This window comes from Bos indicus, chromosome 3 (genome assembly GCF_029378745.1).
Source record: "Bos indicus isolate NIAB-ARS_2022 breed Sahiwal x Tharparkar chromosome 3, NIAB-ARS_B.indTharparkar_mat_pri_1.0, whole genome shotgun sequence".
Classification (NCBI taxonomy): Eukaryota; Metazoa; Chordata; class Mammalia; order Artiodactyla; family Bovidae; genus Bos; species Bos indicus.
In genome coordinates this window covers 70,616,168-70,643,146 of record NC_091762.1, presented here as the reverse complement: position 1 = coordinate 70,643,146, position 26,979 = coordinate 70,616,168, and the positions used below count along the sequence as shown (strand labels likewise).

Here is a 26,979-nt window from a genome sequence, read left to right as displayed (position 1 = left end):
TGTTGTGGAATGTGTGTGTGTGTGTGTGTGTGTGTGTGTGTATCTTTATTCCATAATGAAGCCCAGGGCTACCCAGTAACAAGTGTATACAAGTTAGGTAATCAGGACCTAATTAAATGACATGGTAGTTTTTCAGGCAAAAGTTTCACCCCAGTTTTCTTCCAAAAGGTAGAAATTCTTGATAACCTACATAGAATATTATCAAAGTAGCATAATAGATGGAAACTGATGGCAAAAGCTAAGTATTATTTTATTTGTTCATTCAATACACATTTCCTAAATGGCTACTAGATACCAAGCACAATGTATACAGGAAGTTAACAAAGACTCCACAATATCTTAGAAGAGTATGATATAATATAAATGTCTATATATCAAAAGAGAAAATAATAAGTATCCAAGAAGAAATCAAGTGGCATGGGAGTCAGGGACAGACAAAAGACAAACATTTTAGGAAAGAGGTGCATTAGAAAAAAATAGACTATTTTTAGAGCAATTTTAGGATCACAGAAAAGTTGAGAGGAAGTCACAGAGACTTCCTCTCCCCACAGGTGCATTGACGTCCCACATTGTCAACATCCCCTAGCAGAGGGGTACCTTGGTTACAGTTGATGAATCTATGTTATACGTCATCATTATCACATATAATCTGTTAGTTACATTAGGGTTCACTCTTGGGGTTTGCATTCTGTAGGTTTGGCCCAATTTATAATGACATGCACCCACTATTATAGTATCATAGAGAGTAGTTGTACTACCCTAAAAATCCCCTGTGCTCTGCTTATTCATCCCTCCCTCTCCACTAACTGAGGCAACTAATCTTTTTACTGTATCCATAGTTTTGCCTTTTCATATAGTTTATGTCATATACTTGGACATACAGAGCATCATAGAATGTGCAGTCTTTTCAGATTGACTTCTTTCCCTTAGTACTATGCACTTCAGTCTCCTCCGTGTCTTTTTATGGCTCGATAGTTCATTTCATTTTAGCACTGAAAGTATCCCATTGCCAGGATGAACCACAGTTATTTATCCATGCATCAACTTTCAAGTTTTAAAAACTGTGAATAATGTTCTAGAAATTGTGATACACATCCATGTACATGTTTTTTGTGTGGACATAAGCTTTCACGTCATTTGGGTACATACTAAGGAATGCAATTGCTGGATCTTTTGGTAAGAGTTATGTTTGATTTTGTAAGAATCTGACAAACTGTCTTCCAAAATGGCTGTATTGTTTTGCATTCACACTGGCAATGAATGAGAGTTCCTGTTGCTTCAGCATTTGGTTTTGAGATGTGCGTTTTGTTCTTTTACCACATATGTATGAAATGATTGAATAAGTAGATTAGCATGCATTTTATGCATCTATAACTACCAGAGATGTAGAAATCTGTGTAAGTGTAAAGCAGAAATTATATGGAAGAAATTCTAATGTAAAACTGCAAATAAACAGTTGCTGGATGTTTTCTATGTTTAAAATTTATGGATTTAAAAGCTGCTGTTCGAAAATAAACATTTTAGATCTCATATATTCCATTCTATGCATCTAATTGCTCAAAGAAGAGGAAGAAAAGAAAAAGAAAGGATTCTAGCAAGGCTGCCAGAGGCAGGTGCTGGAATTTGCTTCCGTGAAGTGCCTTTCTTGACTTTCACTTTGCCTTTGAGGTTAGGCATCAGTTCAGTCCAGTTCAGTCATTCAGTCATGTCCGACTCTTTGTGACCCCATGAATCGCAGCATGCCAGGCCTCCCTGTCCATCACCAACACCCGGAGTTCACTCAGACTCACATCCATCGAGTCAGTGATGCCATCCAGCCATTTCATCCTCTGTCGTCCCCTTCTCTTCCTGCCCCCAATCCCTCCCAGCATCAGGGTCTTTTCTAATGAGTCAACTCTTCGCATGAGGCAGCCAAAGTACTGGAGTTTCAGCTTTAGCATCATTCCTTCCAAAGAAATCCCAGGGCTGATCTCCTTCAGAATGAACTGGTTGGATCTCCTTGCAGTCCAAGGAACTCTCAAGAGTTTTCTCCAACACCACAGTTCAAAAGCATCAATTCTTATGCACTCAGCTTTCTTCACAGTCCAACTCTCACATCCATACATGACTACAGGAAAAACCATAGCCTTGACTAGATGGACCTTTGTTGGCAAAGTAATGTCTCTGCTTTTGAATATGCTATCTAGGTTGGTCATAACTTTTCTTCCAAGGAGTAAGCGTCTTTTAATTTCATGGCTGCAATCACCATCTGCAGTGATTTTGGAGCCCCAAAAAATAAAGTCTGACACTGTTTCTACTGTTTCCCCATCTATTTCCCATGAAGTGATGGGACCGGATGCCATGATCTTAGTTTTCTGACTGTTGAGCTCTAAGCCAACTTTTTCACTCTCCTCTTTCACTTTCATCAAGAGGCTTTTGAGTTCCTCTTCACTTTCTGCCATAATGGTGGTGTCATCTGCATATCTGAGGTTATTGATATTTCTCCCAGCAATCTTGATTCCAGCTTTTGCTTCTTCCAGCCAGCATTTCTCATGATGTACTCTGCATATAAGTTAAATAAGCAGGGTGACAATATACAGCCTTGATGTACTCCTTTTCCTATTTGGAACCAGTCTGTTGTTCCATGTCCATTTCTAACTGTTGCTTCCTGACCTGCATATAGGTTTCTCAAGAGGTGACACACTGAAACCATACTCACAGAAAACTAGTCAATCTAATCGCACTAGGACCACAGCCTTGTCTAACTCAATGAAACTAAGCCATGCCCTGTGGGGCCACCCAAGACGGGCAGGCATGGTGGAGAGGTCTGACAGAATGTGGCCCACTGGAGAAGGGAATGGCAAACCACTTCAGTATTCTTGCCTTGAGAACCCTGTGAACGGTATGAAAAGGCAAAATGATAAGATACTGAAAGAGGAACTCCCCAGATCAGTAGGTGTCCAATATGCTACTGGAGATCAGTGGAGAAATAACTCCAGAAAGAACGAAGAGATGGAGCCAAAGCAAAAACAATACCCAGTTGTGGATGTGACTTATGAGAGAAGCAAGGTCCAATGCTGTAAAGAGCAATATTGCATAGGAACCTGGAATGTCAGGTCCATGAATCAAGGCAAATTGGAAGTGGTCAAACAGGAGCTGGCAAGAGTGAACGTCGACATTCTAGGAATCAGCAAACTAAAATGGACTGGAATGGGTGAATTTAACTCAGATGACCATTATATCTACTACTTCAGGCAGGAATCCCTTAGAAGAAATGGAGTAGCCATCATGGTCAACAAAAGAGTCCGGAATCCAGTACTTGGATGCAATCTCAAAAACGATAGAATGATCTCTGTTCATTTCCAAGGCAAACCATTCAATATCACAGTAATCCAAGTCTATGCCGCAACCAGTAACGTTGAGGTTAGGCATAGGACTCCAGAAATACTTCAGAGTTTTCTGGCCATCCATGTTTCGCCAAGCTGTTGTAGCTTTCTCAAAGCTTTCAAAATTATCAAACATCAACATACATCTCCAACACTATTACTTTATCAGGAAAAGACACTGCAAACAGCATCTCAACTTTCAAAATTCTTTTTCATGTCATTAAGCAGCTGCAGCCAAGCTGCAATGCTTCCTCTCAAGCTATAACAAAGCAATGTTGGCATTAAGACATAATGTTCCACAGATGCCAGTTTAAGCAATAGCTGTAATAAGTGTCAGAGGAAACATTATCTCATGGTAGCTCTTTCAAGTTAGCAATGTGACTTTTATCCATCTTTGAAAATAATTGTTTGACTTCAAGTTTACGTGCTACCTTAAAAGTGGGAAAGATAGTTTGTTCTTACTTGTACTGTCTGTAATTTTAATGAGTTTTCCTCTTTTTCTTATTTTGAACATATTTTATGTCTATCTATAGTCATTATCAATTACCTATTAGCTTGTAGACAGGAGAGAAATTACTAGAACTTTCTTAAGAGTTCCTATGAAGTTTAAAGGTTTTTCCTGCTATATGACAATTCCTACAACACTGCCAGCATGGATATCTACAGAGTACCCTGCATGCAGAAAACAAGAACAAAAACTTCACCAAGTTCTAATCCCTGAAGATTCAAATACATAAAAAAGAGGGCTCATGTTGGTAAAGTGCTCATGAAGGATGCAGAAATACACCTATGTGATGAATGGTTACATTTTATAGTGTTTTGCATATTACTAAAGTCATACAAACTTGTTTTTTTTTTATCTTTACCATAACCTGAAAAGATATTAATAGCTCTTAAAGATAAGAGAATTTCAGGTAACATAAATAATTTGAATCATTTTTTTTCAAAAAAGCTTCCTTATTGGGAAACTTGTATTAAAGTCGAAGTCTTGTTTCTCTAAATCTACTGTTCTTTCTATTAATGCTATAGCTGTAAGAGTTTAAACTAGGAACAAAGATGATTATAGGAAGAAGAAATTTGTAGGGACTTCACAGGAGAGGTCTAACTGCTAAGGATAAGAATACTAACATCACCTAAAAGCTGGCAGGAGTAGACATGAGTCATGTCATAGAGGTGGGTGCTCACTGGGCCCACTCTGCAGATTACCACAATCAGCATTCCTGTATGGAATGCACTCCTGACCACCAAACTCTCTATTTAGCAACCTTCTGAAAGAGTCTTCCCCAGATGAGCAAAATCTGAAAAACCAAGAGCAACATGAGAGTCAAGGAAAAAACAAGAGACCTAGATTGTTATGCTTTTTAATTTATTCAGTGCAATAGCTTCTTTTTATGGAGAAGGCAATGGCAACCCACTCCAGTACTCTTGCCTGGAAAATCCCATAGATGGAGGAGCCTGGTAGGCTGCAGTCCATGGGGTCGCTAAGAGTCAGACACGACTGGGCGACTTCACTTTCACTTTTCACTTTCATGCATTGGAGGAGGAAATGGCAACCCACTCCAGTGTTCTTGCCTGGAGAATCCCAGGGACAGTGGGGCCTGGTGGGCTGCCGTCTATGGGGTCGCACAGAGTCGGACACGACTGAAGCGACGCAGCAGCAGCAGCAGCAGCAGCAGCAGCAGCTTCTTTTTAGGAGCTACTCCTCCTAAGAATGAGTTTTCTAAATCTGGGGGTTAAATCAACCCTTCTGAGATATGCAATGACTTGTAATCTTTGGGGCCACTTAATGTCTTAAGTGATTTCAAGGTTATTTGTTCTTTTGCTCACAATTTAAAATTGATCATACATCCCCATTCACATGGGGATTCTATGAGGAATTGATATCAACCAGGGTTCTTGGTCTTCTCCAATAAATAGAAATTGATTAGTGGTCAAACAAGAAATTCAGGCAAGGCTTTATTGGGGCCCGTGCTAAAGTGGCAGGGGGGTGAGAACAAACAACAGTTTTCCTTGCTTGCTCACTTCTTGAAGGGGAGCAAGCTTATACCTTAAATGGGGTAAGGGTAGGAGTGTGTCCAGGAATTGGGCCAGAGGGTGGCTTTGGTGGTTTGCCCACCCCTCCGCTGGTGTTGAGTGCAAGGAGCAAACTCTGTACCCTGCTTTGCTTGGGACAAAACAAAGTACCCTATTTTTGCTCCAGGCTCTTCAGAAGTGGCAATTGGGATTTGGGTCTTTTTTGTATCTTTTGTCCAGAATTTGCCCCAATTGCGCATGCACGGTTTTTTGTTTTTTGTTTTTTTGTTTTTCATTCTGGAGGACAGGTTTGTATTTTCTTACTGGAGGACAAGTTTATGCAGGTTCAAGCATTGCAGCACTGCAGCAAGGGGTCCCAGGTCCCCCAATGTCTCAGAATGTATCATTTATTTGTTTGCATTGTCATCTTTGTGTCAGGTTTATGTTACATGAAGTTTTTACAAGTATTATTTCATTTAATCTTTGTTTTCAAGAAGCAATCCTAAAGAAGAGAAACTTGAAGGTCAGTAAATTAACTTCTTCACTCAAGTCACTCAGTTGACTAAATGGCAGAGCTGATATTTGGACCCAATTGCTCTAATTCCCAGTGCCTTCCTCTTCCCATGTTCCATAAATGTCCTCTACCCGAACTTCAAGGGCCTAAATAGAGGTTCACTTCAAATCATCACATCCTCTGGAAACCAGACATTCAAATAGATGTTTGCATTTGTTTCCCTGACTACACAGGGTTTATGGGTAACATTTATAGGATTGTTGTTTCCATCATCAAGTTAAATAGAAGGGCTAAACACAAATCAAAACCAAAGCCAAAAGCAACAAACAAAACAAAAAACCACTAAATACTTTAGGAACAAAATGTTCTGCAGTGCTGCGTAAGTACAGAATACAAAGTATCCACAATATGCTGGATAGCTTGTAGACGTTGTTTTTAGAATACCAATCATGTGTCACTTCCACGCTGCATGCAAAGACCGGGTAGACGTTAAACTTGCATAAAATCACTGGGTATCTTTTGGCTTTGTTTCAGCTGGTAGATTCATGAGTAACCCAGTCACATAAAGCCAGAATCATGAAATATGCATGTCGTTGAACTATTTAGTCACATGTCACATTTTCTATTAACACATTCTCATTAGATTTTTTAAACACTATCAAGGCAGTTCATCCTCTCATGATCCAGCTTAGCTCCTGCTGCCCCACTCCTCCACTCTTCCACACTCCTACCTCACCTCTCTGCTTCACTCTTCTGCTTTCCTCCTCTTTCCATGTCGTCTTTTCCCTTTAGTCATTATTTTCTGTACTTTATTGCACTTACTTTCTTTAATTTATAAACTTCAATATTTTGATGCTCATCCTCTTTGCTTTCATTAGAACAATATTCAAAATGAAAATGAAAGTGAAGTTGCTCAGTCGTGTCTGACTCTTTTGTGACCCCGTGGACTGTAGCCCACCAGGCTTCTCTGTCCATGGGATTCTCCAGGCAAGAATACTGGAATGGGTTGCCATTTCCTTCTCCAGGGAATCTTCCCAACCCAGGAATCAAACCCAGGTGTCCCTCATTGCAGGCTTTAACCTCTGAGCCACCAGGGATAAATGTTCCTAAATAAATATGACAGATTAGGAATTAGTCTGTACCTTTTAATGTTTCTTGAACTCTTCCCTGTGACCTTGTTAAAGAATGTGTGGAAGACAGTAAACGAATTTGCAAAGCAACTAGATGTGGATTCCAATCATAATTCTGACACTTTTACCAAATATATAGCCTTAAGGAAAATTATTTTAAGTTTCTCAGCATTAATTCCTCAGCTATAAATTGAAATGTTAATACCACCATGTAAGGCTACTACAGAAACATAATGAAATGAGGAATTCAGAGCTCCTAGCTGTGTTACCTTAAGGGAGTTACCTAACCTTTCTATGATTCAATTTCTTCATGTTTAAAATGGTATAATTATTATACCGACCTCAGTGGGTTATGTAACTATTAGATAGGTTAACAAATATTACTTAGAACTATGCCTAGTGCACAGTTATATTTAAGTGTTACTTACTGTTATTATCTAATGCCTGACACCATGTCTAACATTGAAAGATCTCCTATAAATTGTTCTTTTCTACAAATGGGACGCTAGTAAATATTATTGACTTGTCCAAAGGGAATAGGTGCTCCAGTGTAAAAGGCATAACTGGGCAGATAGGGAACATATTAGAAAGGTAGAATTGATAGGACATGATGACTGACTTTTATGAGGGGACTGAAGGACAGGAAGCAATCAAGGTTGGTTCCCTGGTTTTTAGTTGGGTAGCTCAATTCATGGTGATATCTTTCACTAAGAGAAAAGAAGCAGGTTTGGCCAAGGAAAGCTTAAGATAGCATATGATACAAGACTAACAGCCCGTGGCATTTAGCAGAAGAGAAGTTTACAGTGGAAAGAAGGTTTATTAGAGTGGCAGAGTAAAAGTCAGACTAGTGGATTGAAAAGAGCATAGTCATTAAAAAAGCAGCAGCAGTAAATTTAAGAAAACCCTTTAAGAATATGTACCATGAAAGGGAGGAGAGAAATAGAATCTTGTCTAGAGGGTTACTTTGAAAAAATCAGGATGTTGCATTAGTGTTTATATTGATTATTCCCAACCATATTTCTTGAACTGCTATAATTTGTCAAGTCCTAGAGAGCAAAGTATAATAACATGGCTTAAGAATAGTTTTAATGTATCTTAGGGAAATAAGATATAGAAGAAATAAGAAAAGAGCAAATACTAAATGCCAGATATATGGAACTGAACAATAGTGTTATAGGCATTCAGTGTCAGAGTCACTGATGTGGGCTAGAATATTTGGGCAAGCTTGTTCTTGAAGCAGCTAATAAATCAGGGGCCTGGAGAAAGGGTCAACCGGGTGAAGAATGTGTCAGGCAGAGCAGTCAGAGGGATAAAGTGAGACGTGTTTGTTCAGCTCATCTCCTTATCTTTAACAGAAAGGTGGGTTGTTCTAAAGCTTTGTCTGTGTTTAGCAGTATAGTAGATACCAAATAAATATTGACCAAATATTTGGTAAATGCAGATTTTATAGGAAACTGACAAATACGAATTTTCCTGGAATAAGGCTAAAAAGTGAAATCAAGGTCTTAAGTCTCAGAGAACTTATTCTGAGTCACAAATCTGGATCTATTATGGAAAATATACAACGACAATATGGTCAGAGTACCTACAGAATCAATTCTATGAAAATTAGGAAAAGTCACTGCTGAATATAACCACCCCATAAAATCTCCAATCATTGTAATTCTTTCTTTACCATTAGTTCTCTTGTATCAAAAAGAAAATGTAATTCAATGAGAGTTTACTGATCACTAATAATTTCCCTGGTTCATGGATCTTGTGCCTGTAGAGTTTATAGTCATACTGGGGTCAGATGCTAGGAAAACCAGGATGAGAAAAAAAATCACTGGACTGGATGCTGGAAAATGGAGTTATTTATTTAGAGGAAAAGTTAGAAGTGAATTCAAACTTGAAAGAGACAACAGGAACAAAGTGAAGGAGAGCGGGAGGAAGGGCCAAGGGGTATGTGGGGACAGCCACTCAGCATTGACAAAGGGTTAGAACTAAAATAGCCCCAAACCTTCACGGCTGATGAGTTTCGTATCTGTGACTAATACTCTAACCCACGGGGATAGACCATCTAGTGTCTTGAAAAAAACTAACAGCTCCTCTTCTCAGCAAGGGAAGAGGAGCAGAACGATTCAGAAAGTTTTAAAAAAAAATAAAAATAGACTCGTTCATTTCTTTTGAATTTTCAAAGTGTCCTTGAAGGAAGGCACACAGGATTAAGTACATTTTTAACCTGCCCTTTTGTGGATATTTAGTCTCCCTGTCCTCACGGAGAGGGATGAAGATACCATAGTAAAACCCATAGCATCCGATTAGTCCGGCAGGTCAGAGGTTTCCTTTCCTGACTTAGCTACAAATCCCTGCTTCCTGGAGGACGACAAACAAGTTCCCCTGGAGCCACACTTGTTTAAATACTCATCTGTGGCTCATTCTGAGAGTTAGAAAGAGACACTCAGAGGTCGAGCTCCGCAGGAGCGCACCTCTGTTTGTCAGAGATAGAGCCTCTTCGCCTGCTCTCAAGAAGCCTTATTTGTTGATAAAGCCCAGCTCTCCTCTCAGCTGTTATTTTTAAGCTCAGCTCTCCTCTGCTCAACACGTGTACACCTACTTCGGGGTATTTTAACAGGAAACTTGGCACATAATCGATGGTGTGTGCATGCCAAAGTCAGAGATTTTTCTTCTCTTACTTTTTCATATATTTCCATTCTTATTCTGCCCTCTCTCTGGCCTTTTCTTTCTCCCCCATCAGTGTCTAGAATCTAATTTTAACATGCAGAGATAGAGGGTTTTCACAGATCTTTTGTGTCTGAGTGTTGAATAGATGCTCAAAAGGCCCAACACTCTCAAAGAGTTGGCACTGATCCCCCAGAGGAGGGCATGGCAATTCATTCCAGTATTCTCACCTGGAAAATTCCAAGGACAGAGGAGACTCACCAGCTGGCAAAGAGTAGGACATGGCTGAGCAACTAACACTTTGACTTTCACTGCTCTCTTAAACGTGGGTGAGAATAGTCCTGTAACATTTTGGGTACAAGTGAGTCTGGGTTACCTGTAATTGGTCTACATCTCTGAATTTAACATGAACTGGAGACTTGCTTGGATCCTTAGAGATCAGGAAAAATGAAGTAAGTGAGGCAAGAATATGAATAGTTATTAGTCAGGAGATCCAATAGTGACTTTGACAGAAAACAACACTTCAAATTCTTCCTTTATGAATATATCATTTAATAATTTCTCATATCCTTTCAAATTCTAAAATACTGCTTGCTATATCTCTTGCTTGTCCTAAGTACCCCTAGTTCTTGTTTCCATATTATAGGCTATGTTTTGTTTTGACAGACTCATGTTCTCTCCTCACAGATAAATAAATGTCCAGTGCATTTCAGAGTTTTCATACAAAGTAGGATTTGCATATGGACTTATAAGTTTAGGGTATTATTAAATACCAGAGTGTTCACTATTTGCAGGGCAGCAATAGAGACACAGACATAGAGAATAGGCTTACAGACATGGCAGGAGGAAGGAGAGGGCAGGACGAATGCAAAGAGTATCATGGAAGCATATACACGACCATATGCATGACAGATAACCAGTGGGAATTTGCTGTGTGACTCAGGGAACTCAAACTGCACTTCCATAGCAACGTGGAGGGGTAGAAAGGGATGAGAGGGTGGAGGGAGGCTCGAGAGGGAGGGGACATATGTATCACTATGGCCGACTAATGTTGATGTATGGCAGAGGCCAGCACAACATTGTGAAGCAAGTATCCCTCAATTAAAAATAAATAAACTTTAACAATCAGAGTGTTCAAAGTGGATAACCAATACGTTCCTACTGTATAGCACAGGGAACTCTACTCAGTGTTACATAGCAGCTTGAATGGGAGGGGAGTTTGGGGGAGTATGCCTCCATGTAAATGTATGTTTGAGTGGCTGAGTCCCTTTACTTTCCATCTGAAATTATCACAGCATTGTTAATCCGCGATACTCAATATAAAATAAAGTTAAAAAAAAAATCAGTGTGTTCAGAAAAGTGACTGGGAAGCAGCATTTAAATGATAGTGGAAGTAGCAAAAGCTGGAAATTTTTCAATGCTTTTGGTTTTCTGGTTTTATTTTGATAATCAGGTTAGTTAACTATTACTTGTCTAACTCTTTGTTAAGTAATAATTAACTCTTTGATAGCATACATCTTTGAATTTTTATCCTTCCTCAAAATTTTGACCATGTGCTTTGTGGGAGAAAATGCCCCCCACTGTCCTGTGACCCCCCCTCCCAAAAAAAAAAAAACAACCATAGGTTTCACAACCAACTGTCGGAAGGCAAAACCTTCTGCTCATCCATGGTCCCAGTGTATTAGGAAAATGTTAGACTCTGTGGAGAAAATGTAGTCAATATGATGTTTTCCAATTTTCCCTTTCTCAATTTTGAATTAAAATAAAACAAATGATATATAATGAACACACAGCTGTTGATGCCTGTGATATTGATTGTCACTTTCTCATTTAAAAAGGTTCCATTTTCCAGTTTGCATACTTCAGATTCCTCATAAGATTATGCCCTGTTAAGAAGCTGATAAGCAGTATGGTTAGCCATACATAGAAATGTAAATCATACTTCATTGTTATTCTAGGGCACTAGCTTGCAGAAACGTCACATCAATAGTGTGTGTGTATGTATGTGTGAGTGTGTGTGTGGGTCTGTGTGTGTGTGTGTGTCTGTGTGTATGTGTGTGTGTGTGTGTGTGTGTGTGTGTGTGTCTGTGTCCGTGTGGTTAGATTTATTCAGTCATTCTCACTGCTCCACTTGTTTTTCATGGTGCTGAGCAAACAGTGAGTGAAAAGTATGGAGTTTTTTTTCACATTACCCTCAATAAATGGGTTTAACTACAATACAAATCTTATAATCCACCTCTTCAATCCCACTGGCAATGGGACAAATCCAGTAGCTTTAGAAGTAAGCCTTCAAATATACTTCTACTGACAGACTGGAGCTTGTTTTAAGAAAAGTCAAGGTTTTGCAGTCCTCTGCGTTTATTGGAGTTTTCTGTTTCCATGGTTTCCAAGAGTTCACTGAAATTAGGCTTTCAGTGTTTAGAAGTTCATGATATGGGACTTTAGTGAAGTCCTTCTTACTTACCTTGATTATGTTCAAGATCAGCATGTTGCTATTTGTGAATTAGCTTGAGGGGCTGTTGTTCTGTCAACATGGTTCTTCCCTACATGCCTTTTCCAAAGGATCAAGGGTAGATACAAGTCAGTTTGTATAACGTCAAACCAGGGTCACTTTTTGGCAGCATGAAAAAATAAAATTACAGTTCTTATTTTTAGTGAAGAACTACCTTCAGAGAGATTAATAGAGAAATATAGGCTTAGACTTCTCTGGCCTTTGGCAAGGAGGGTACCCTGATGAAATAAAATCTTAAAAATTGGGTTTCAGAGGCTTCATACTTCTTGAAGAAGATTGACAACAGAATTTCATGGTTGTGGTTGGCATCTCAGAATAGTTTCTATTGAGCCCCAGAGTACAAAGGAAGCATAACAAATATATGTAGAGACTTTATTTGGATATGAAGCCGAGTATGTGATTTCTGATGTTATTGTATGATTGTTACCAGGTTTCTACATGAAGCCTAAATCGTGGGACTCTCAGGTGGTTGATGAGGGTCCTCTTACCACATAACATACATACTAAGTGACTATCAGTAATTTCTCTGAACCCAAATGTGCTCTCCCCATTATCTGGGGCTCAAACCCAAGACTTCCAGCAGTTATCACTCATGAAAATAGTGAGTTTTTGATTAGTTGTAGTTATCTAATGAAGTAAGAAGTAGAGGTAGAAAGATATTCCCCCAAAAAGGGTGACTATGAGAATATGTCTAGACTACAAGAAGCTAATTTAAATGACTCAGAAGTATATTTTTAGGAAAGGGTACAAAGCTCCAAAGCAAGTAAATGTGAGTTGCACTGCATTTCAAGAGTCTAGTTAGTACCTTGGATTACACTTGAAACGAATTGGAAGCAGTTCAAAGTATGGAGGTCACATATTCAGAGGTAAAGGAGCCACACTGAGTTTGGCAGTGGTAAAGGTTCAAGGATGGCTGGTGAGGAGAGAGTAATAATGTGGTTGCCTGTGCTGGAGATCAAGAGGGCAATGCTCCCCAGAGAGCAGTCTTTAGCAGGAAGAGAGTCCTGGGCCATCATGTAGTACCACCGTGCCACTGGCAAAATGTGACAGCAGGCAGTTCCAGGACTCCTCAGCATCAGGTCTGAGTGATTGCTTGTCAAACAGATGTGTTTGTAAACTAATGACTTTCACAGTGTGATGAGATTGAAAATGAAGCCTAATTGCTTCCACTGATTTAACCCTTGGAATGCTTCCAGGCATGCCGATAGCCATGTGTCTTTAATCATGTAAGTTAATCACCTTCAGGCATAGAACAGAAAACAGTGGCTTCTAGGAAGTCTGGGATGCATTTCTGTTCTGTTATTAGATTTACAGTTCTGGGGCTATCATCTCTTCAAATAAGGACACTGAGAGGTTGGTCATGGTGCCCTTAAACTAGTATTTGTTAGTAGCAACTGACATAGGCAATTACATGGTTCTATAATTCAGAAAAAAATGAATTAATATTTATGCGATTTTTAAAAGTGACTTAAAAAAACTCTTAATGGCAGTGAAGTGAGAGTTGCAAGTCACCTTGATCCTTCTAAAGCCACTATGAACCTCAGTCTGGCTCTGGAAGAAAGTCAGAATTGGAAAGTGGTCTAATAATCAGGCCAGTCTGATTAATAGTGACAATTAGTATTGGACTATAGTGCATAACCAACTGATTATGAATCATTTGAGCACTTTAGGTAAATTTTCAATACAGGCAATTAAAATGAAAAGACTCATGATGCTTACATAATGACTTCATTTAATTAATTCAGTTATGAAGTTAGAGAAAATTTTCTTTTGTTGCAAGGAACCAGCAAAATTTAACTTCCATTTGTTTGTGTTAAAAAGAAAATTGAAGAAAACACTCAAACGATATAAACACATAGACTCAGGCACACACATATCACGTTGAAAACAGCTTATTCTTTTCTAAAAGTGAACTGTGTTACTGTAGAAGACAGAAGTGAAGGTCGGAGCATCAGTTGTATTCACATCACTTATTTGTATGAAGTAAATCTTGCCCTCAGTTATATTCTGTATTCTGCTAAGTGCATACATTGTTAAGGTTAAAAGAACATTATTGTGGAGTGATCTGTAAGGGATAGAACTTCAAAGATTTAAATACTCAGTTCTGTTACATAAACAATTGACCCAAATCATTTGCTTTCTGATGAAAGACAAAGCTAGAGCCAAGTCCAAATACTGCAGTATCAACATAGTCAGGGGAACAAAGATGCCTTTATTTGAAATGCAGTCGTTCAATCAAGAAGTGATAGTCTTGTAGACTTAGACAATGAGAACGGAAGGAGAAGAGATTCTAAGGCTAAGAGTGAGTTGAAATATTTCATAAGTCAGTTTCTATTATGGTTTTGATTCAGGACTCCTATATGGCTGTGTAGTGCTTGTACAGCACATTTGCATTTAAGTCATACAAATACTCTGTAAGCTAGGTCTTATGTTTATTAATAATAAACAATACCTATTTAGAAGTTTACAGTTGACAAAATCCCATGTGTTATCTCTTTTTAATTTCCTCATTCACCTCACAATTTTTAAAAATAGGAAAGGAAGACTCAAAAAGTTTAAGTATTATTAACTTTGATGTTATGTATTATAATTTACTCACAGGACTGGAAACAGCAAAACCAGGCATCCTGAATATGGGTCCTTGTCCTACATACTGCCTCTTACCCCTCCTATTCCTAAGTTCCTTTCTTCTCCTTTGTTAATGATCTTTTCAGAATTAATTCTTACAGTTACTGTATTCTTCTCTGGGTCTTTCACAATGAAAACTGCTTTAAATTCTAGCTTGTGGTGATAAAGTTTATCTCTTTGAGTCTGCACTGCATTTCCAATCAGACTGCCTTCTCTTTGAAGGCAGAGACTGCAGTTTCTAGCACAAAAAATAAGCCTTTAGAGCAGAAAGAGTGAAGCTGAGCGGCGCTCACGGGGGTGACCATCATTACAGCTTATCATTTCTCCTACAACGCAAGATGATCCATGGTGGTGAGGAAGCGTTCTGAGCTGCTGACACTGCCAGGGTGACCCGGTGGTCAGGCAAGCAGCTTGCTTCTGAGCTTCAGCCTTGCTTGTCACAACAAAATCAAAAGTTAGCAAATAACATGGACTTTTAAAATTGTACTCACTTAGATTAAATCAAAATGATAAATCCAGAACTGCCAAAAATTACTGTAAGAATTGAGGACTTGTGGACCTCTATCTGAGGTTTCCCAGGTGGCACCAGTGGCAAAGAACCCATCTGCCAATGCAGGAGATGTAAGAGATGCCGGTTCGATCCCTGGGTCAGGAAGATTCCCTGGAGGAGGGTATGGAAACACATTCCAGTATTATTGCCTAGAGAATCCCATGGACAGAGGAACCTGGTTTGCTATAGTCCTTGGCGTCACAAAGAGTCAGACATGACTGAAACGACTTAACATGGACCTTTATCTACTTGTTTTAGTGGTTTGCCAAACTCACCACTATTTAGAGAGTGTTCTTTGGTGGCACTTCACCCTAAACCACATGTCTTGAGAATTTAGGAGACAAGCATGTCTATTGGTAGACATGGGTGCTATCGTGTGTACAGATTGGTATATTACAGTGGCTCTTCTCCATTTCCTCCTTCCTCTTAGAGTATCCTATCTCATGTGCCCCTTACCTGGCCTGGATTACTTTCCCAGGAGGAAGGATTTGAGCTAAGGTGCTAGCGCCAGCAGTTACTGACTGGTTTGTTTATCTATCAAGTTCGAATCAAAAGGGTCTGACTCACAGGACTGTTTCCACCAGATGTTACCATGTGGTGAAGGTGCTCTGTAAAGCATCAACTTAACCACAGATTGCCTCTCCCCAGAACCTTCGGCAAAAGCAAAGAGATAAAATGAACCTCCCAAATGGTCTTCTAGGGGAGAGGAAGTCTCAGGATTCCCATCACTGTTGTTTTGTTTCTCTCTTCTGATTCTGATGACAGTATCCAAGGCACTGGCATTCTTCCCGTGTCTAGCTTACTCCCCAGGTCAGATTGCAAGGCCCAGTTCACAGTGACTGTGCTTCATTCCTACATATGGCCATCAATCATACTCTGAAAAGGAGGAAGGTTAGTCTTTGCCTGCTGTGTCTTGGTACAGAGGTATATTAGATTACATTCCATGTAGCTTGTTGACTTTAGTCTCATTACCTTACAGTCATACATCAAGCACAAGTATTTTGGACACTAGTTAGTAGACCTCTCTCTCTCTCTCTCTTTTTTTTTTCCTGGCCATACTACATAACATATGGCATATGGGATCTTAGTTCCCCAACCAGGGATGGAACCTGCAACCCCCTGCAGTGGAAACATGGTGTCTTAAACACTGGACCACAAGGGAAGTCCTCATAGACCTGGGTGTGTGTGTGTGTGTGTGTGTGTGTGTGTGTGTGTGTGTATTTAGTCACTCAGTTGTGTCTGACTCTTTACAACGCCGTGGACTGTAGTCCATAAGGCTCCTCTGTCCATGGAATTTTCCCAGCAAGAATACTGGAGTAAGTTGTCATTTCCTACTCCAGGGGATCTTCCTGACCCAGGGATCAAACCCAAGTCTCTTGCATCTCAGGCATTGGCAGGCAGGTTCTTTACCTATAAACAAAATTTCTGGAATTTCTGTCCAGACATCTGGACATAGCAATTTTTGGCTCCTCAGGGTCCATCTCAATGCAAGGATCAGCTTCTCCTAGAAAGTTTACCCTAGAAAATTTCTCCTGAAAGTTTTCTCCTAGAAAATTCAGGATAAACCTTGAGTTTATCACTAATAATTATCATACAACTTCTATTATAGCAGCTGTGTCACTCCAAGGTCTTCCTTCTCCCTAGGAACCCTCCACTCTGATGCTGGTGACCCATCAGATGACCTCACTGACATAACACCTACCAGAAGGCCTTGGTGCTGTGACTGATTAGCACAGATCCCATCAATTTCATCCCTACCTGCCCCTCCATTTATTTCACTCCAAATAGGAAGTATGACTTAGCAATAACTAACTAAAAAATAGATGAATCTAAAAGGAGCAGCCCCAGCAAGACAGTAGGCACTGGAGCAGCAGCTGCGTGGCTCTGGAGCAACTTTGAGAAGATACCTCACATCCAAGAGCAAAGGCGAAGCCCCAGAAAGATGGTAGGAGGGGCAAAATTGTGTTTAGAATCAAACCCCGTAGCCACAAGAACGCTCAGAGGGCTCAAACAAACCTTGTTTGCACCAGGACCCAGAGACCCCACAGAGACTGAGACAGAACTGTGTTTAAGAGTCCCCTGTGGAGGTACGGGTCAGCAGGGGACTGCACAGGGGCAGGGGCTCTGGATACAGCAGACCTGGGTGTGGCATAAGCCCTCCTGGAGGAAGTTGCCATTACCCCCACCATAGAGCCACCAGAACTTACACAGGACTGGGGAAACAGACTCTTGGAGGGCACAAACAGAACCTTGTGTGCATGAGAACCCAGGAGAAAGGAGCAGTGACCCCACAAGAGACTGACCCAGACTTACCCATGAGTGCCCAGCAGTCTGTGGCAGAGGTGTAGGTCAGCAGTGGCCTGCTGCAGGGTTGGGGGCACTGAGTGTAGCAGTGCATTCATGGGACCTTTTGAAGGAGATAGCCATTATTTTCATTACCTCCACCATAGTTTGGCCCCAGGTAAATAACAGGGAGGGAACACATCTCCACCCATCAACAGAAAATTGGACTAAAGATTTACTGATCATGACCCTGCCCATCAGAAAAAGACCCAGATTCCCCCTCAGTCAGTCTCTGCCATCAGGAAGCTTTCAAAAACCTCTTATCCTTCTCCATCAGAGGGCAGACAGACTGAAAACCACATCACAGAAAACTAACCAATGTGATCACGTGGACAACAGCCTTATCTAACTCAATGAAACTATGAGCCATGCCATGTAGGGCCAACCAAGACAGACAGGTCATGGTGGAGAGTTCTGACAAAATGTGGTATACCGGAGAAGGGAATGGCAAACCACTTCAGTATTCTTGCCTTGAGAACCCCATGAAAAGTATGAAAAGGTAAAAACATAGGACAATGAAAGATGAACTCCCCCCACCAAAAAAAAAGAAAGAAAGATGAACTCCCCAGGTGAGTGGTGCCCAATATGTTACTGGAGATCAGTGGAGAAACAACTCCAGAAAGAATGAAGAGATGAAGCCAAACCAAAAACAACACCCAGTTGTGGATGTGACTGGTGATGGAAGTAAAATCTGATACTGTAAAAAGCAATATTGCATAGAAACCTAGAATATTAGATCCACGAATCAAACAAACGGGAAGTGGTCGAACAGGAGATGGCAAGAGTGAACATTGACATTTTAGGAATCAGCAAACTAAAATGGACTGGAATGGGTTAATTTAACTCAGATGACCATTATATCAACTACTGTGGGCAAGAATCTTTTAGAAGAAATGGAGTAGCCATCATAGTCAACAGAAGAGTCTGGAATGCAGTACTTGGATGCAGACTCAAAAAGGACAAAATGAACTTTGTTCGTTTCCAAGGAAAACCATTTAATATCACAGTAATCCAAGTCTATGTCCTCACCAGTAATGCTGATGAAGCTGAAGTTGAATGGTTCTATGAAGACCTACAAGACCTTCTAGTACTATCACCCCCAAAAAAAGATGTTATTTTCATTATAGGGGACTGGAATGCAAAAATAGGAAGTCAAGAAACAACTGAAGTAACAAGCAAGTTTGGCCTTGGAGTACAGAATGAAGCAGGGCAAAGGCTAATAGAGTTTTGCCAAGAGAATGCACTGGTCATAGCAAACACCCTCTTCCAACAACACAAGAGAAGACTCTACACATGGACATCACCAGATGGTCAATACTGAAATCAGACTGATTATATCCTTTGCAGCGAAAGATGGGGAAGCTCCATACAGTCAGCAAAAAAAAGACCTGGAGCTGACTGTGGCTCATATTGAGAACTCCTTATTGCAAAATTCAGATTTAAATTGAAAGTAGGGAAAACCACTAACCATTCAAGTATGACCTAAATCAAATCCCTTACAGTGTAAGTGACAAATAGATTCAAGGAATTAGATCTGATAGACAGAGTGCCTGAAAAACTATGGATGGAGGTTTGTGTACAGGAAGCAGTGATCAAGACTATCCCTAAGGAAAAGAAATGCAAAAAGACAAAATGGTGTCTGAGGAGGCTTTACAAATAGCTGTGAAAAGAGAAGCAAAAAGCAAAGGAGAAAAGGAAAGATATACCCATTTGAATGCAGAGTTCCAAAGAATAGCAAGGAGAAATAAGAAAGCCTTCCTTAGTGATCAGGGCAAAGAAATAGAGGAAAACAATAGAATGGGAAAGACTAGAGATCTCTTTAAGAAAATTAGAGATACTAAGGGAACATTTAATTCACAAATGGGCACAAAAAGGACAGAAATGGTATAGACATAACAGAAGCAGAAGATACTAAGAAGAGGTGGCAAGAATACACAGAAGGACTATACAAAAAAGATCTTCACAACTCAGATAATCATGATAGTGTGATCACTCACTAAGAGCCAGACATCCTGGAATTCGAAATAAAGTGGGCCTTAGAAAGCATCACTATGAGCAAAGCTAGTGGAGTTGATTCAATTCCAGTTGAGCTATTTCAAATCCTAAAAGCTGATGCTGTGAAAGTGCTACACTCAATAGGCCAGCAAATTTGGAAAGCTCAGCAGTGGCCACAGGACTGGAAAAGGTCAGTTTTCATTCCAATCCCAAAGAAACACAATGCCAAAGAATGCTCAAACTACTGCAAAATTGGACTCATCTCACATGCTAGCAAAGTAATGCTTAAAATTCTCCAAGCCAGGCTTCAACAGTACGTGAACCATGAACTTCCAGATGTTCAAGCTGGTTTTAGAAAAGGCAGAGGAACCAGAGATCAAATTGCCAACATCCATTGGATCATCAAAAAAGCAGGAGAGTTCCAGAAGAACATGTACTTCTGCTTTATTGACTATGTCAAAGCCTTTGACTGTATGGATCTCAGCAAACTGTGGAAAATTCTGAAAGAGAAGGGAATACCAGACCACCTGACCTACCTCTTGAGAAATCTGTATGCAGGTCAGGAAGCAACAGTTGGAACTGGACATGGAACAACAGACTGGTTCCAAATAGGAAAAGGAGTATGTCAAGGCTGTATATTGTCACCTTGCTTATTTAACTTATATGCAGAGTACATCATGAAAACGCTGGGCTGGAAGAAGCACAGCAGGAATCAGATCACCGGGAGAAATATCAATAACCTCAGATATGCAGATGACACCACCCTTATGGCAGAAAATGAAAAACTAAAGAGCCTCTTGATGAAAGTGAAAGAGGAGAGTGAAAAGTGGGTTAAAACTCAACATTCAGAAAACTAAGATCATTGCACCTGGTCCCATCATTTCATGGCAAATAGATGGGAAAACAATGGAAACAGTGGCAGACTTTATTTTGGGGGGCTCCAAAATCACTGCAGATGGTGACTGCAGCCATGAAATTAAAAGACACTTGCTCCTTGGAAGAAAAGCTATGACCAACCTAGACAGCATATTAAAAAACAGAGACATTACTTTGCCAGCAAAGGTCTGTCTAGTCAAGGCTATGGTTTTTCCAGTAGTCATGTACGGATGTGAGAGTTGGACTATAAAGAAAGCTGAGTGCTGAAGAATTGATGCTTTTGAACTGTGGTGTTGGAGAAGGCTCTTGAGAGTCCCTTGGACTGCAAGGAGATCCAATCAGTCCATCCTAAAGGAAATCAGTCCTGAATATTCATTGGAAGGACTGATGTTGAAGCTGAAACTCCAATACTTTGGCCACCTGATGTGAAGAACTGACTCATTGGAAAAGACACTGATGCTGGGAAAGCTTGAAGGCAGGAGGAAAAGGGGATGACAGAGGATGAGATGGTTGGATGGCATCACTGACTAATGGACATGAGTTTGAGTAAACTCTGTGAGTTGTTGGACAGGGCAGTCTGGTGTGCTGCAGTCGTTGGGGTTGCAAAGAGCCAGACATGACTGAGCAACTGGACTGAAAGGTAGTTCTATTTTCTCTGTTACTGAGCATTTAAAGAAGAAATGGACAAATCCAAAAGACTATCTTGAGGTGGAAAAATCATTTCATTATATTCCAGCACTTCCCAAAGTGCTCTCATTCTGCAATGGCATTTCCATAGCATTCTTTTTCACATTTGGCCCCATTTGCTGCTATGAACACACATTGTCTTTAGGTTCCTAAATTGTCACTGCCTCTTTGTTTTGTTTAATTTGCTATTGTTAAGGACACAAGAGTTCACTTTGAATATTTTTCAGTTTAATAAAAACGATAGCTGTTTATCTGGTAAGTCCAATATTGCCAAGTGCAGAAATCACTTGAGTCAAGTTCCACAGCGTCCAAAGTCATTCACTATCTTTTTCATTAAAAAAGTCATGGGATATTTAGTAAGACAGCCATTTCTAGTTGGATATGTTATCGCTTTCTGCTTAAGAATTCCAAACTAGAAAACTTGAAGCTTATCCTAAGTTTTTTGTTCCCTTTTGTTCTCTATAGCTATGATGTCCCAAGAACTAGACTCTTTCAAATATGTTGATGGATTCATACTATTTTGTTTTGTTTTGTTTTGTTTTCCGCTTTACCTTATTGTTTTTGTCTTTCAGTACCAAAACCCTCAAATTATTTTTGAACACTAGTCCCTTGCTTTCAGAGTATTGCACCCTCTACATAAAAACCTGCTAGCTTTTTGTATCAAGTCTGGAACTCCCTCTCTGACTTTCAAATTCTGTTGTAATCTAACACCACCACCAGTCAGTTCCCCCCTTCCCCTCATTATTCTTTAGCATGTGGTCTCCAATTTAGTAAGTACATTCTACTTCTATTCCCCTTAAAGACTACACACATTCCCAATCCTTGGCATTTACCAAGATTTCCCCTGACCTACGCTTCTTTCCCACTTTGTCTCTGCCTCATTTTCTCCTCACTTCACTGTAAGCTCATGAGGTCTTTGCCTGTTTTGGTCTCCACTATTCCAAGGGTACAGGAAATTTTCTAGCACATCATCAGATCTCAGTCAATATTTATAGACTTTCAATGCCCCTCAAGGCTCACTTAAAAACTAATTTCTTTTATAATTACACTATTTTCTTTAAGTTCTTATATACCAACACTCATCTAAGCTTTCATCAATCAATTATAAAGTCCTTGAAGATGGAACCTATAATGTGCATCACTTAGCATCTCTCATAGTGTCCTTTTTTAAAAACAATATATACTTATTATTTTACATTTGTGGAAGTCAGAGGATCAAAATCAGTTTTACTGGGCTAACCTCAAAAAATCATCAGAGACAGTACCTTCTGCAGCCTCTAGTAGAGAGATTGATTTCCTGGCTTCTTTCCACTTCCAGAAGTTGTGACAGTCATTGGCTTCTGAATGGTTTACTTTGCTTTTTTGTCCCCATCATCACTTTGCTGTATGACTGCTAAATCAGTCCAATGTTTGCATATATTTATATGGTTTGATCTCTCTTTGCTGAAAAACCCAAGCAAATGCAACCATTATTACTTGAAAGCCACTGGAGAAATAAGAAAAGAAGAACTAAATCTTAATAACCTTGAGTTATTCTTCTTTTTATGTTTTGTCATTATTCTTCTCTTAAAGTTCAGGTCATCAAAAACGTGGTGCTTAAAAGGCTGAGGTTTCTAAGGCAAAGTCAAGTTAGCAGCGTTCATATAACTTTGCTATTGAATTTGTGTTACCCTAAAATTAAATTAGTTATATAAGATTTTGACTTAAAATATAGATATAGGAAAAACCCCTCTTGGGAATGTCCTGCAAACTTAACAGAAAATGTTTAAAAACTTTTTAGAGTATAATTGATTTATAATGTTGCGTTAATTTCAGGTATACAGCAAAATGGTTCAGTTATTGGTATACATATATTCACTCCTAGGTTCTTTTCCCATATAAGCCATTGCAGACTACTGCATAGAGTTCCCTGTACTATACAGTAGGTTCTTATTAGTTATCTATTTTAATAGAGTAGTGTATATATGTCAACCCCAATCTCTCATTTTTGTCCCTCCCTGCTCCTTACCCCTGTTAACCATAAGTGTGTTTGAGTAAGCTCCGGGTGATGGACAGGGAAGCCTGGTGTACTGCAGTCCCTGGGATCACAAAGAGTCAGACATGACTGAGAGACTGAACTGAACAGAACTGAACTCTATTTCTGTTTTGTAGATAAGTTCATTTGTACCTTTTGTTAGATTCCACATATAAGCAATATCATACAATATTTGTCTTACCATGTCTGACTCATTTCACTCAGTATGACAATCTCTAGGTCCATCCATGTTGCTGCAAACAGCTTTATTTCATTCTTTTTATAACTGAGTGATATTTTCCATTGTATATACTTACATTATCTTTATCTATTCTGCTGTTCATGGACATCTAGATTGCTTCCATGTCCTGGCTATTATAAACAGTGCTGCAATGAACATTGGGGTGCATGTATCTTTTCTCTGGTGCATGCATGGTTTTCTCTGGATATATGCCTTGGAGTGGGGTTGCTGGATCATATGATGGCTCTATTTTTAGGTTTTTAAGGAACCTCTATAGTGTTCTTCACTGAGATGCTGGCCTCAATGAACTGGGTTCAGTATCTTCACTGCCCCTGTGGTGGTGCAGTTGCTCAGTCACATCTGACTCTTTGCAACCCCATGGACTGTAGCCCACCAGGTTCCTCTGTCCATGGAATTTTCCAGGCAAGAATACTGGAGAGAGTTGCCATTTCCTACTCCAGGGAATCTTCTCAACCTAGAGATCAAACCATGTCTCTCGCATCTCCTGCATTGACAGGGGGATTCTTCACCACTGTGCCACCTGGGAATCCTCACTGCCCCAAGCTACTTATATAACATCTGTCGATATACTTAGACTCTCTGAGATTTGGGCTTCACTTCTGAAGCTAAGAGGGTTAAACTAGGTTAGTTCTAGTTTATCTTCCAATCTTACAAGTATATAAAATTTAAATATTTATAAGGTGATGACCGATATTCAATAAGATCAAAATACCTCACAAAACATAGTCCACTGGAGAAGGAAATGGTAAACTACTTCAGCATTCTTGCCTTGAGAACCCCATGAACAGTATGAAAAGGCAAAAAGATTATGACACAGAAAGATTAACTCCGCAAGTCACTAGGTGCCCAATATGCTACTGGAGGTCAGCAGAGAAATAGTTCCAGAAGGATGAAGAGGCTGAGACAAAGTGGAAACAAGACCCCATTTTGGATGTGTCTGGTGGTGAAAAAAAAGTTAGATGCTGTAAAGAACAATATTTCATAGGAACCTGGAATGTTAGATCCATGAATCAAGACAAATTGGAAGTGATCAAACAGGAGATGGCGAGAATAAACATAGACACTTTAGGAATCAGTGAACTAAAATGGACCAGAACGGGTGAATTTAATTCAGATGACATTATATCTACTACTTTGGGCAAGAATCCCTTAGAAGAAATGGGGTAGCCCTTATAATCAACAAAAGAGTCTGAAATGCAGTAGTTGGGTGCAGTCTCAAAATGACAGAGTAATCTCTGTTCGTTTCCAAGGCAAAACGTTCATTATCACAGTAATTCAAGTCTATGCCCCAACCACTAATGCTACATAACCTGGCATTGAACAGTTCTCTGAAGACCTACAAGACCTTCTAGAACTAATAAAAAAAAAAGATGTCCTTTTCATCATAGCAGACTGGAATGCAAAAGTAGGAAATCAAGATATACTGGGAGTAACAGGCAAGTTTGGCCTTGGAGTACAAAATGAAGCAGGGCAAACGCTAACAGAGTTGTGCCAAGTTATACTGGTCATAGCAAATACCCTCTTCCAACAGCACAAGAGATGGCTCTACAAATGGACATCACCAGATGGTCAATACTGAAATCAGATTTATTATATTCTTTGCAGCTAAAGATGGAGAAGCTCTATATGTCAGCAAAAACAAGACCCGGAGCTGACTGTGGCTCAGATCATGAACTCCTTTTACCAAATTCAGACTTAAATTGAAGAAAGTAGGGAGAACCACTAGGCAGTTAAGTATGATCTAAATCAAATCCCTTACAATTATATAGTGGACGTGACAAATAGATTCAAGGGATTAGATCTGATAGTCAGAATGCCTGAAAAACTGACAGAGGTTCATGACATTGTATAGGAGGCAGTGCTGAAGAACATCCCCAAAGTAAAAAAAAAAAAAAAAATACAAAAAAGCTGTCTGAGGATGCCGTACTAATAGCTGAAAAAAGAAGAGAAGCAAAAGAGAAAAGATATACCTATATGAATGCAGAGTTCCAAATAATAGCAAGGAGAAATAAGAAAGCCTTCCTCGGTGATCAATGCAAAGAAATAGAGGAAAACAATAGAATGGGAAAGACTAGAGATCTCTTCAAGAAAATTAGAAATACCAAAGGAACATTTCATGCAAAGATGGGCACAATAATGGACAGAAATGGTATGGACCTAACAGGAGCAGAAAATATTAAGATGAGGTGGCAAGAATACATGGAAGAACTATACAAAAAAGATCTTCATGACTCAGATAATCACGATGGTGTGATCACTCACCTAAAGCCAGACATCCTGGAACGTGAATTCACATAGACCTTAGGAAGCATCACTACAAACAAAGCTAGTGGAGTTGATTGAATTCCAGCTGAGGTGTTTCAAGACCTAAAAGATGACACTGTTAAAATGCTGTACTCAACTGCCAGCAAATATGGAAAACTCAGCAGTGGCCACAGGACTGGAAAACCTCAGTTTTCATTCCAAACTCAAAGAAGGGAAATGTCAAAGAATGTTCAAACTACTGCACGATTGCACTCATTTAACATGCTAGCAAAGTAATGCTCAAAATGCTCCAAGCCAGGCTTCAATGATACATAAACCAAGAACTTCCAGATGTGCAAGCTGTATTTAGAAAAGACAGTGGAATCAGAGATCAAACTGCCAACATCCGTTGGATCATCGAAAAAGCAAGAGAGTTACAGAAAAACATCTACTTCTGCTTTATTGACTACACCAAAGCCTTTGACTATGTGGATCACAACTAACTGTGGATAATTCTTAAAGAGATGGGAATACCAGACCATCTTACCTGTCTCCTGAGAAATATGCATGTCAAGAAGCAACAGTTAGAACTGCACATGGAACAAAGGCCCGGTTGAAATTGGAAATGAAGTATGTCAAGGCTGTTTATTGTCACCCAGCTTATTTAACTTATATGCAGACTACATCATACAAAATTCTGGGCTGAATGAAGCACAAGCTGGAATCAAGATCACTGGGAGAAATATCAATAACCTCAGATATGCAGATGACACCACCCTTATGGCAGAAAGTGAAGAGGAATTAAATAGCCTTTTGTATGGTGAAAGAGGAGAGTGAAAAAGCTGGCTTAAAACTCAACACTCAAAAAACTAAGATCATGGCATCTGGTCCCATCACTTCATGGCAAACAGATGGGGAAACAGTGGAAACAGTGGCAGACTTTATTTTCTTGGGTTCCACAATCACTGCAGATGGTGACTGCAACCATGAAATTAAAAGACACTTGCTCCTTGAAAGAAAAGTTATGAGCAACCTAGACAGCATATTAAAAAGCAGAGACATTACTTTGCCAACTAAGGTCTATATGGTCAAAGCTGTGGTTTTTCCAGTATCATATATGAATGTGACAGTTGAACCATATAGAAGGCTGAGCACCAAAGAATTGCTGCTTTTGAACTGTGGTGT

At 39.6% G+C, this 26,979-nt stretch overlaps 1 protein-coding gene across 1 annotated transcript in view; it reads left to right on the top strand.

The window, feature by feature from the left end:
- LOC139180308 (serine/threonine-protein kinase TNNI3K-like) overlaps positions 1–26,979 on the top strand; it is a 97,262-nt gene that overhangs the window by 59,238 nt on the left and 11,045 nt on the right. The window lies entirely within an intron of this gene.